The sequence below is a fragment of the Acinonyx jubatus genome, chromosome A2 (genome assembly GCF_027475565.1).
Source record: "Acinonyx jubatus isolate Ajub_Pintada_27869175 chromosome A2, VMU_Ajub_asm_v1.0, whole genome shotgun sequence".
Taxonomy (NCBI): domain Eukaryota; kingdom Metazoa; phylum Chordata; class Mammalia; order Carnivora; family Felidae; genus Acinonyx; species Acinonyx jubatus.
In genome coordinates this window covers 124,075,513-124,088,095 of record NC_069383.1, presented here as the reverse complement: position 1 = coordinate 124,088,095, position 12,583 = coordinate 124,075,513, and the positions used below count along the sequence as shown (strand labels likewise).

The window sequence follows — 12,583 nt, the reverse complement described above, 5'->3', positions numbered from 1 at the left end:
AGCTGGATTGCTTTTGTGCCCGTCTCTCCCAGACAACACCTGACAATGTACAGAGATATTTTTGATTGTCACGATTTGGAGGAACGGGTGCCTCTGGCCTTTCCTGGATAGAGGTCAATGATTCTTCTCAAAATCCTTTAAGGCACAGGTTGTATCTCACAATTAAAATTTATTCATTCTAAAGTTTGAATAATGTTCATGTTGAGAAACCCTGCAACCAGTTTAAGTAGCTTAGTCTCCATAGTAATTTTTCAGTATTTCAGAATTATTCTTTGTCTCTACCTCTGCACCCTAGGAAATTTTCTAGGAGCTTGGGATGAATCAAGAGTGCATAGAAAGGGGACTTCTGTATAAGTGTTCAGTCCTGTGCTAGCTTGTAAAGTTCCTTGCTTGACTTCAGTACGGTGCTTTGCCATTAGCATTTAATGTCAAAGTCACCCAGTTAGGGCCACCACCTCTTATAAATTAGGTTGCTGGTAAAATTGTGATCAAGCTTGTTCTCCTGGACTACCAGGGCCCTGAAATCTTCCCTTTCTTGTTGTCTATCTCAGGCCTTGATCATGCTGCTTATGCCTCTCTGCGTCTTGACCACATCATCTATCCAACTTATCAGTAGAGTCCTGTGATGGTTAATATTATGTGTCAGCTTATCTGGGCCATTGTGCACAGATATTTTGTCAAACATTATTGTACATGTTTCTGTGAAGGTAGTTTTTAGATAAGATTAACTTTTATAACACTGGACGTTAAGTGCATGTGTGTGTGTATTTATATACAGGTAGATACAGATACACACACACCCTGGTGTTTCTGTGGAGAATTCTTACTAATAAAGGTCTATTTCATCTTGGTACAGTGGCCCTGTGGCTTTTATATTCAGCAATTCCTGTACTCTCCCATAGAAGTCCATAGAAACTTTTGTATCTCTCCAAGTCTTCCATTTCCTTGTTGATCTTCTGCTTAGTTGTTCTATCCATTACTGAAAATGAGGTATTGGTCGTTAACCATTACTATTGAATTGCCTATCTCTCCCTTCAATTTTGTCAGTTTTTGTCTTGTGTATTTTGAGGGTACAAAATGGTACCTCTATCTAATGGTAGATTAGATTTGGTTACTTTTTCCAAGTATTTGTATGTTTTTTTCCATTCTTTTACTTTCATCCTATAAACATCTTTGAATCTGAAGTTTTTCACTTATAGACAACACAGAGTTGGGTCATTTCATTTAAACTATTCTGGCAATCTCTCTTTTTAATTAGAATATTAAATCTTTTATATATGTATTTTTTAATTTTTTGTAAGTTTATTTATTTTTGAGACAGAGAGAGGCAGAGCATGAACGGGGGAGGGTCAGAGAGAGAGGGAGACACAGAATCTGAAACAGACTCCAGGCTCTGTGCTGTCAGCACAGAGCCCGACGCGGGGCTTGAACCCACAGACCGTGAGATCATGACCTGAGCCGAAGTTGGATGCTTAACTGAGCCACCCAGGCACCACTATATATTCATTTTTAAAAAATATAATACCTTTGTTTGAGCTATTACAATATAGCAAAGCTAGTTAATTTAAATGCTAGCTAGTTTAGCAAAGCTAGTTAAGTTAAAATGCTTAACCGACTGAGCCACCCAGGCGCCCCGTAAATCCTTTTATATTTAATATAATTATTGATGTAGTACAATTGTCATCTATTATTTTGCTATTTTTCGTATATGCTTATATTTTTGTTTTTCTATTCCTCTTTTACTTTTTTCTTTCATTTTAAATAAATATTTTTCTAGTGTATCATTTTATATCCCTTGTTTCTTTTTCTGTATTTAAAAAAGTATTTTCTTAGAGGTTCTGCTAGGATTACAGTTGGCATCTTACCTAAACCAATCTAGTTCATAGAAATCCTAAGTTACTTAAATGGTATATAGAAGCTTTGTTCCAATATATCCCTGTTATCTTCTCTGTCGTTTGTGCTTTTATTGTTATACAAATTATATCTTTATATAATGTTTATCTTTTTTTAAATTTTTTCTACAATTTTTAAGTTGGCTCCGTGCCAAATGTGGGGCTTGAATTTATGACCCCGAGATTGAGAGTTGCATTTTCTACCAACTGAGCCAGTCAGGTGTCCCTTGCCATTGTCTTTTAATCATATACAAGAGAGTTACAAAAAACACATATAATGTTTTTTTTTTTTATATTTTGTTTACTAGTGTTCTCTATTTTGTGTGTATGTAGATTTCGGGTTCATATCTAGCATCCTCTCATTTCAGCTTGAAGGATTTACTTTGATGTTTCTTATAGGGCAGATACGCTAGGCAACACATTCTGTTAGATTTTGCTTAGCTGGAAATGTATGAATTTCTCCTTAATTTTTAAAAGGTAGTTTTCCTGGATATAGAATTCTTGGCTGACCATTAGCACTTTGAGTAAGTCATCCCACTGAAAAATATGGAAGACTGTATGAATTTGTATGTCGTCCTCATACAAGGGCCATGGTAATCTTCTCTGTATCATTCCAGTTGTTAGGCTGTGTGCTGGTAAAGCAAGGACTTTGGAGCCCTCCGTACTACAGGAGAAATGAGGAAAACACGAAGGAAGCCACCTCTGTCCTTCTCTACTTTTTAAAATTTTTTACATTAACTTAAATTAAGTTTTATATTATTGCATTTTAAAGAGCGCACGTGAGTGGGAGAGAGGGGCAGCGGGGAAGAGAAAGAGAGAGACACTGAGGATCTTAAACAGTCTCCACGCTCACTGTGAAGCTCTGTCCCACGACCTGGGATCATGGCCTGGGCCAAAATTGAGAGGTGGATCCTCAGCCAACTGAGCCACCCAGGCACCCTTGTCCTTCTCTTAATATAAATCCTCCCTTTGCTACTTCTCACCTATTTCACGGAATATGATATGTAGAATGCAGCACCTCCCAAGGAAACAAAAGATTGTTATTTTCTGTCCAGTGATCTAAGTGTAAGTCCCACTATCTGGGTATCTGATTGTTTTGTAACAACCTCTACTCAAACTCTTTCTTTGGATTTTAGTTTTCTACTTCCTCACGTACTACAGTACCATTCCTTTCACATAATCAATACATCTCTCACTTGACCTGGTGGTTTTCATTTATGGGAAGGAGATACACTCCTTTCATTTAAAGGAAATATTATTATATTTATTTCATAGGACACTTAAATGAGAGCTAATCAGCAGCGTTTAGTTAAGTGGGATTTAAACACTTACTGTGTACCTATTATCTTAAGCTTTGGGTTAAGATCAAGTGTATTGGATACATATTATGTTCCTGGTACTTTGCTAGGTAGTGGGGATACATTAGGGAAATATCAGTCCCTGTCCTGATGGGGCTTACCAACTTTGGAAGAGCCAGAGGGGGAAGAAAAGAACAAATAGTAAACAAAAGATATCACTGACAAGCATTTTGTTCATCAGGCACGAAGTTGTGAGGGAATGATGGGGATTACATCGGATTAGTGAACTAACAAGGGCTGTGATGTGGAATTTAGTATATGTGCTGCCGAAGCGAGCACTCTGAGGTGGCATTTAATGTGAGCTCTGAGGGGCGCCTGGGTGGCTCAGTTGGTTAAGCGTCCGACGTCGGCCCAGGTCATGATCTCCCGGTCCGTGGGTTCAAGCCCCGCGTCAGGCTCTTCTGTGCTGACAGCTCAGAGCCTGGAGCCTGTTTCAGATTCCGTGTCTCCCTCTCTCTCTCTGACCACCACCCCCCACATTCAAGCTCTGTCTCTCTCTGTCTCAAAAGTAAATAAACGTTAAAAAAATGTTAATGTGAGCTCTGAGTAGTAAGAGGACATCAAAACAAAGATATGAATGAATTAGTGTTGACTTATTTCTTAAGGCACACAAAATTTGTTGGTGTGAATAGATGAGCATTTTCTGACATATTGATGTACTTATCTACCTGTAGATGTGAACCACACTGAAGTGTTTGTGTGGAAATCATTAGGACTCTGCCAAACAAATTGCAAAGTCTGGCTGATTTTATAACGTGTATGTAGTCCTACCAATGTAATCCAATTTACTGCTATGATGACAGCATAAAAAGTGGACCATTACAAAACCAAACGTGAGATTTGCAGTCATTTAAATATCCCATGTGTCAAGAACTAAGAATTATTACAGGAACCCAACATATTTATTTCTACCTTCCTAATGTTGCATATCACCAAAGAGATGGCAATAACCAGAGAAAGCTGCTCAAAGGAAAATACTCACCTGATGTGTTTTAAAAAAGGAAGAGAAATAATGTTTGTCTTAAGGATGGCTTGTCTCTCTAACTTTGGTAGGCCCAAAGACATTAGTCAGACCTTTCTGATTTGTCTATAAATTTGAACTGGATTAAGATACCCATTTTAAGGTGGGCATAACAGTGGATAAGCTCATTTGTATTATGGATAGTTATATGCAGTTGTGGTAACAGGGAAAAAAAACCCTATAAACTTCTGAGTATGTAGATTGATTTATAATTTCATTGGGCGTGGATAATGAAATTAAGTGTAAAATATTGCAGAAGATAGACTGTGATTCTTTTATCAATCACAGTTTAATTTATGCTCATGAATGTTTTCAGTTTAAACAGAAATCCTAAGTAAACCATTTGGCATATACTTGCATTTTAAAGGCACATTGACTGGGGTGCCTGGGTGGCTCAGTCAGTTGAGCCTCCAACTCTTGATTTCGGCTCAGGTCATGATCTCACGGTTCCTGAGATCAAGTCCTGAGTCGTGCTCCATGCTCATAGCACAGAGCCTGCTTGGGATTCATTCTCTCTCTCTCTCTCTCTCTCTCTCAATCTCTCTCTCTCTGCCCCACTGTGTCTCTTTCTCCCCCTCTCTCCCTCAAAATAAATAAACATTTAGAAAAATTGAAGGCAAATTTGCCTACTGGAAGTAACAGGCTGTTTTGCAAGCATCACTGAAATATTAATTCGAATAAAGGTTCCATTATGAGGTCTTCACCTTTTATGCTAGATGCCGGAGCAAGTCAAAATGGTACCTGCAAGTCACACATTTTGAAGAAAGGCAGAATTCTATAAAAAGGTAAGAGATGAATTACAAAAAAGGCAGTTGTCATTTGATAAACAAATTATTGCCGTTAAGTGACTTGGGCATTTCAGTGAACTTTGAAGAGGTCCCACTATTTTTTTTTTTAACGTTTGTTTATTTTTGAGAGAGAAAGAGAAGAGCGTGAGCTGGGTAGGGATAGAGAGAGAAGGAGACAGAGGATCCGAAGCAGGCTCTTTGCTGCCCGGAGAGAGCCTGATGCCCTGATGTGGGGCTCAGACTCACAAACTGTGAAATGATGACCTGAGCCGATGTTGGACACTTAGCAGACTGAGCCACTCAGGTGTCCCCCCCCACCCCACCATTTTCTCTGCAAATATCACTGGCCTTTAAAAAGTAGTGTTACCAGAGAAGCCAAAGTATATTTCTATGCTGCACTTAAATAATTGAGTACAAAATTCAGTACAGTCAGATAATTACAGGGAGCCAGAGAAGATGATCATTTCAATTCTTTCCTTAATTGTCCTTTGACACTAGTAGTTGAAAATCAGTCTCAAAGGTCCAGGTGTGCTCTGGAGTGCAAGCCTGATGCCCCCACAGTAATTTTGGACAAGTTATTTTGACTCTACTTTTGTTTACTCAGCTGTAAAATGTGGATGGTAACCCGCGTCTTCTACGGTTGTTGTGACCATGAACTGAAATATTCTATGTAACCCACATGTAACATAGCCATTGCTTGATAAATATAGCCTTATTATTAGCAATGTTTATTTCCTCCAGAAGTGGCTTGAAAACTCCCCATTTTGCCTTGCTCCTGTAGTCACTAATTATGAACAAATTGCAACATTGCACTGGTGCTTGAGGTAGGAAAGGAGAACGTTTGCAGTGAGCAGGAGCAGGATTTCAGGTCCTGTGTTGCCACCTTACAGTTTTCCCTGTTATGTTTCTTTCTGGCAGTTTTTTTCTCTTACTTTCATAACGGAGCATAATTAGAATAAACAACAAAATTCACACTGAAGATCATTCATAGAGTTCATCACCCCCTGTTTTATAAGTCCGGTTTTAGGATATTTCCGTCTAAGGAAAGGACTCTAAGGACTTTCCCAAGTCCCCTGAGATAGCCACGCATGCCCGATGCTGGATTACAGCACACAGTTTGTCTCCTGCTTGGTACTTACCACAAAGACTTCTTTTTTGTTTGTTTGTTTGTTTGTTTGTTTGTTGGTCTTTTTTCTTGCCTATCATTGAAATGTAAATTCTCTTATGTCAGTGCCAAAGTCTGTCTTGTTCACCCCTCTCCCTGGACGCTAGCTCTATGCCAGGCACATATGGACACTCACTGTGTAGTAGTAGATGTTGATGATATTATCTTTTTCTTCAAACCATAATTCTCAACTGGCACATTTACATCTTGAATTGTCTTTCATTTTCTCTTGTATGTACTTGTGCAAGGTACTAAACACATGTGTTGAAGTAATGGAAATGTGCTTTGGAGAAGATGAGCGAGCCATCTATTTGTGATCGTAGAATCAGTCCTAAAACTTCATCTATGGAGATTATAAGTGCCTGTCTTTGATTTGCTATAATCAACCATTTAGATTATGTTTATAACACATGGAACTAACGGGAGTTAATAACATTCTTTATTGGTGTCCATTAGCTCACTTTTTTTAACTTGGATTCTGACCGAATTATCTCCTCCTCAGTATACAGGAGAAAACAAACTAAATTAAGGTGCCCAAGTCAGTACATTTAATACATAGTATTATGTATTAGTAGTATATTTTCCATCAGAAACTTGGTTACTACTTCAAGATTTAACCTTATTTTTCCATTAGAGGGTGACAGTTTATCTAGTATCTCCTCTAAGTCCAATCATCGTGTTAGATTCTTGCAAATTTTAGGTTCAAACACGTGTAGAATTTACATAAAAAATTTACATACACATATATATAGTTTGTGATATAGCCATAAGGTAATTAGCAATTGGTTACAATTTGCTGCTAATGAGGTCAAGGGTACAGACTTACTGTTCCTCTGAGTATATATTTTGGCCCAGTTCCATTTCTGCAGATTTTACTCTGACCCCTGGGCTGCTGTTTCAAAATTGCTGATTGTCACTGGAGGAGGTCGTTTAGGAGGATGTGAGTGGTTCCCTGCTGACCCTGCACCTCTACTGGTCAAGGCTCTCAGCATTTCCCTGACAAATGGCATGTGTGGTGTGTTTTATCTTTGTATTCTCTTTATGTCAGGCTTTGTCCACAGGGATGAACATTAAAAGTTTTTTTAAATCAACAGGATCTAGAACATCATCTTTATATAGAGAAAGAAGCTTATTATTCAACAAAGCTTGAGATGAGCTTGATTGTGAAACTGAGGAGTATTTAATAGTTGTTTGCTATATTCCATCCTTTTGAAAACCTTTAATCAATACCTCTTCCATAGCATCAAATGACATGGTGAAGTGTGATTTAGGGGAAAATGTGTGAATTAGAATCCTAGGATTCAGGCAAAAAGAAAAAAAAAGATAGATGGAATAGGGAGGCATCATTTATTTTGCTTTAATTTCTTGGTCTTTAAGAAAACACTATTCTTCATTTAAAAGGGAGTTATGGAACAAATATAGATATAATACTTTGGAGATTAAAAACGCACTTGCTGTGAAGTTTCTTTCTTTTTTTCCCTGAAGACTTGATAACTTGGTGCGCTATTTAATTCTGTAAATGTACTATGGATACTGTTATTTAATCTTTGAATTTTTTTCTTTGCTTCATCTTCTTTTATGGATTAAGAGGCTTTATTCTGAAACTAACTCAAATAGGAGAAATGTAATAAAACCTAACTAAAAAAACAAAAACATTTATAGCTGATTCTCATTATTCATGGTAGTTGTGTTCTATAAAGTTATCACAAATACTAAGTAAATGCTGAACCCCGGATCCTGGGGAAATACAGGCTTAGGTTTCTATTAGCTTCTGGTCACAGCATTTCAGTCAACTGATCAATGCATAACTCTGTTTTAAGTATGTTTTTATGTAATCATTTATTTAATGTATATTGTTTATTCATTAATATTGGACTCAGGGCCAACAGCACTGTAACTCATTCCTGAATGAAATGTAATATACAAATGTTTTCCCCCCAAGACATATCATATCATAGCCTTCTTGCACTTAGGAACACCAGGCAGTGCTTTCACAATGCTTTTAAACAGCAAGCCATTTTAAATAGCAAAATCACCAATAAAAAGCCTAAAAATGAGAAAAACTAAATAGATCATGAATAGGACTCTCATGTGCAGTATGGGAATTAAAAAAAGAAGGTAGAGAATCGCCTTGTTCAACTTCGGCTGAAACAGGTGTGTTAGGCAACTTAAATTTTTCTGTGCCCTGTGCATAGTTTGTATCTGACCTTAAAAGTGCTGTGAGTACTGATTTGAGGGCGATAGGTTAAATTTAGCTACTAGGTAAATTTATAAATATGGTGTCTGCAAATAATGAAGACCAGCTGTATAAGCATCTTAGGTTAGAAAAGAGAACTAGTTGTTCTCAGTCACTTAATGAGCCAATTAAAGAGCATGGCTTAGTGTTTGCTTTCTTCTCTTGATTTCTTATTTGATTATTTGAGTGTCAAACTCTAACCAGTCATTCCTGACTAACATAATTTGGGAAGAAGCCATGCCTTGCTCGCTTACCACTTTCAACCCCTGGCCCTATACGTGGAATACAGTAGGCATTCAGTTAAATCTTTTCAAGGTTGTATGAACCCCTTCCTTCATTTGTAAGAGGAATTTTGTGGAATCGCTGTAAACATTAAATGTCATTAAGGTGAGTACACCTGTAACCACATGCAAAAATGTTAGCTATGATGATCATTGTAAATTATTTTTAATAAGAGTAACTCTTATTTGTATTAATTTATAAATGATATTATATAGATTAATACATTAATATAAGACCTTTTGTGAAAGGAAGATTACCTGTTTAATACACATTCATTTTTTTTTTTTGAATCTTTATTTTTGAGAGAGAAAGAGAGAGAGAGGGAGAGAGAGAGCAGGGGAGGGGCATAAAGGGAGACACAGAATCTGAAGCAGGCTCCAGGCTCTGAGCTGTCAGCACAGAACCTGATTCGGGGCTCAAACTCACGGACCATGAGATCATGACCTGAACCAAACTTGGACGCTTAACCTACTGAACCACCCAGGTGCCCCAATACACATTTAAAGTATAAGTCATTTATTTAGTAGGTCCCTTAAGGCAAGGGCAGGAAGATAGATTTGTTAACAAAGGAAACTGTTGATTTTTCAGTTGCTAAAGAAGAATGACTTTTGAATCTTTTTATTTCCTGGAAATATAAAATGTAATCTTATAATAGCATCAGACACATCAGCCTAATTCTGTTTCCTTATTTTTATAGATATTTTTTACCTGCATCTCATTTTTATTTTCACTTGCAGAGCAAATTGAATAAATGAACTCTACAGTTTTCCTCATGTTGATTTTGGTTTTATTTCTCCTTTGTTCTTTAGAGGGAATTAAAGTGTCGAGGAGTGCGGAGGCAGCCCTACCAGCCTGGCCATATACTTGGTTTTCTGGTAACAGCTGTTTTAGGCCCATTGGTATAAATTTACTGTATAAATAATTTGGTTCATAGAAGTGATCAAGTAGTAAACAAATTCTGAACATTGGCATCTTCAGTTAATAGTATATAATTACTCTTCAAATAAGAGATTTTTAAAGGACATCTTTTTCTTCCTTTTTGAAATATGAAATATGAAAATTTTTGAAATATGAAAAAGATCCACATTTGCACTGGCTGCCTTAGAAGTGTTTGGTCTGTGCTTTTTCAAAATGATTGTCAGCAAACATAATGAGCCTTGGACCCATCCAGTAGCTTTGCTAACATATGTCTGCAGAAGGATTTTTAACATCCTGCTGACTGTGCTGGTCCTGTCGAGCCTCACAGCAGGAAAATTGTCTTTTGCAGCTCAGCTTATGAATATAACCTTTGCATGTTTGGAAATACTCCTTCTGAGGCAGGATTTATACTTACGCCTTGATTCCAAGTGCGTATTTTGATATCAGTGTTAAACAGGAGACAGAAGAGCTGACAGTGATTCACCTTGCACTTCTCATTATGTTAAAACTATCTGTTATCAGTATCTCATTCTTTATTGGATTTACTGCTGTGTATAAGCTCTGCAAATGATAAAGGTGTTTCTTACAAATTCACATTCCAGAAATGCTGGCTCTGTATTTTAAGTACTGTAAACATATCTAAGTGGCAGACATCATTTTCATTAAAAATGCTTTAAGTCAGGGTAGCTCAGTTGGTTCAGTATCTGACTTCGGTTCAGGTCATGGTCTCACAGTTCATGAGCTTGAGCCCTGTGGGGAACTCTCTGCTCTCAGCACCTAGCCTGCTTTGGGTATTCTGTCTCCCTCTTTCTCTGCCCCTCCCTCCCTTGTACTTTCTCTCTCTCTGTCAAAAATAAACATTAAAAAAAATGCTTTAAGTCAGGACCATAAAAGGGTGTATTGTTACCGCCAAGAGGGCAGCTATTGCTTGAATGGGAACCTAATCTTTAGGCCCTGATGGGGCTATCTGTGATAAGTGCACATATTTAATCACAGACTTTTGTTTGCCTCTATCATGTATTTATTTAATTTGCTATTTTACGTATGGAAGTCAAGAGTCAGCTTTTATAGTCATTTAGAACATCCTTTTAAAATAATTATTTTCTAAATATAAAATTTTTATATTAGAAACACTGTCTGCAGCACCACAGTGGAAATTAATAGAGCCAACATAATTAGTAAGTTTGATTCACCATGCCCCAGGAGGTAAATCTTGTTAAGGGGAGACCTTGATGTTCTTACCTAAATGAAGTACCAATGTTTTTTAATGATTATTATCAACCTGATTGATAGGCTTATGGTAAGACCAAATAATGTTTATTAATTATGTTTGCATATAAATATATAGATACAGCACAGTGCTTTATGTTAGTTTGTAAAATAAACATTGTATTTCATTTAAGTAATGAACTACTATGTAGTTATTAAAGCTGAGAAATGCTGAAGTAGAAACTTTAAAAGAAACGTGCTTAGGTGGGAAAGAAATATATTGGATTCTCAACCAGCTCGATCTTTCCCCATTCTGAAAAAAATAAGCAAATGTGAAACAAACCAAAAAAGAAAAAATCCACAAAACAATAAATATGGAATATTTATTCAGAAATCAAAGGTCAAGCAGGATATGTTCCAATATTTGTTGAGATACTGTTGAATCTCCTGCATCTTTCGCAACTCTGTGCTCCCATCAAAGATTCCAAAGAATGAATCTGAGCCACTGTGGCTTGAAGGTGTCGTGAACACATTTGTGTGTCTTACGTTGTGCTTCCTGATGCTATTATGGGGAAAGTCTATCGAAGATTTTTAACAATAAAGGTTAGAATCATGAGGGCTGATTTTGAGTCTACTGACAACTAGAAAAATAATCAGAACTCATATTACTCATGTCATATTATTTGGTTGCATGTGCTTGGAAAAAACAAACTAGGGTTACATTTAAGTGATATTTAAAAAACAATGACCACATACAAAAGACAATTTGTTGTTGAAAATGGCACGTTTTCATTTATTTTATGGCTGAATAGTATTCCTCTGTGTGTGTGTGTGTATCATAATTTCTTTATCCATTCATCCATTGGTATACACTTGGGTTATTTCTGTGTCTTGGCTATTGTAAATAATGCTGCAGTGAACATGGGGTGCATATATACTTCTTCTTCTGATCATGAAATTATTGTATTAGCAAAAGTACACCACAGCGAACACTAATATAGTCCACGTAATTAATAAGTTGGATTCACCACATCCCAAGATGGAATGTATTTTGACCTTCAGAAATGAAGTTAACTGGAATTCAGCATTCAGACTGCCTGATTGGCATAAAGTTACAAGTCATTAATTTATTCCATTTTATTGATTTAATAAACATATATAGAATGCTTGCTATGTGCCAGACACTGTAATGCTATTGTAAGATATTTTAGATTACTTATTATTGTAATGATACTTACTACAATGATAATTTATTGACAGATGGAACTTGGGCTTTTTTCTCCTTCCTTCCTTCCTCCCTCCCTTCCTTTCTTTCTTTTCCTCCTTTTTTCTTTCTTTCTTCCTTTCTTTCTTTCTTTCTTTCTTTCTTTCTTTCTTTCTTTCTTTCTTTCTTTCTTTCCTTCCTTCCTTCCTTCCTTCCTTCCTTCCTTCCTTCCTTCCTTCCTTCCTTCCTTCTTTTATGTTTGCCATAAATAAGATTCCACCAATTCATTTCTCTTTATAAACACAATTTGCCTTCCAATCACTATCCCACATCTAACAGAGCGTAGAGACAAAGCTGGACTTTATGTATTTGGGGGAGTGTCTATTAGAATAATAAGGAGCTAACGGTTCATGCAGAATTACTCTCCTTACATAAACAATTACCATGCCAAAAAGGTTAGGGAAGAAGTCAAGGAGCAAACAGCATTTAATTTGTGAGAGTTTCCAGTGC

General features: G+C 36.8%; 1 protein-coding gene and 1 non-coding gene across 22 annotated transcripts in view; one reads left to right on the top strand and one right to left on the bottom strand.

The window, feature by feature from the left end:
- CHL1 (cell adhesion molecule L1 like) overlaps positions 1–12,583 on the top strand; it is a 200,822-nt gene that overhangs the window by 84,602 nt on the left and 103,637 nt on the right. The gene's annotated exons all lie outside the window — the stretch shown is intronic.
- Positions 2,433–2,536, bottom strand: LOC113594673 (U6 spliceosomal RNA). Its single transcript, XR_003415096.1, has one exon. It is a non-coding gene; the product is annotated as a U6 spliceosomal RNA (small nuclear RNA).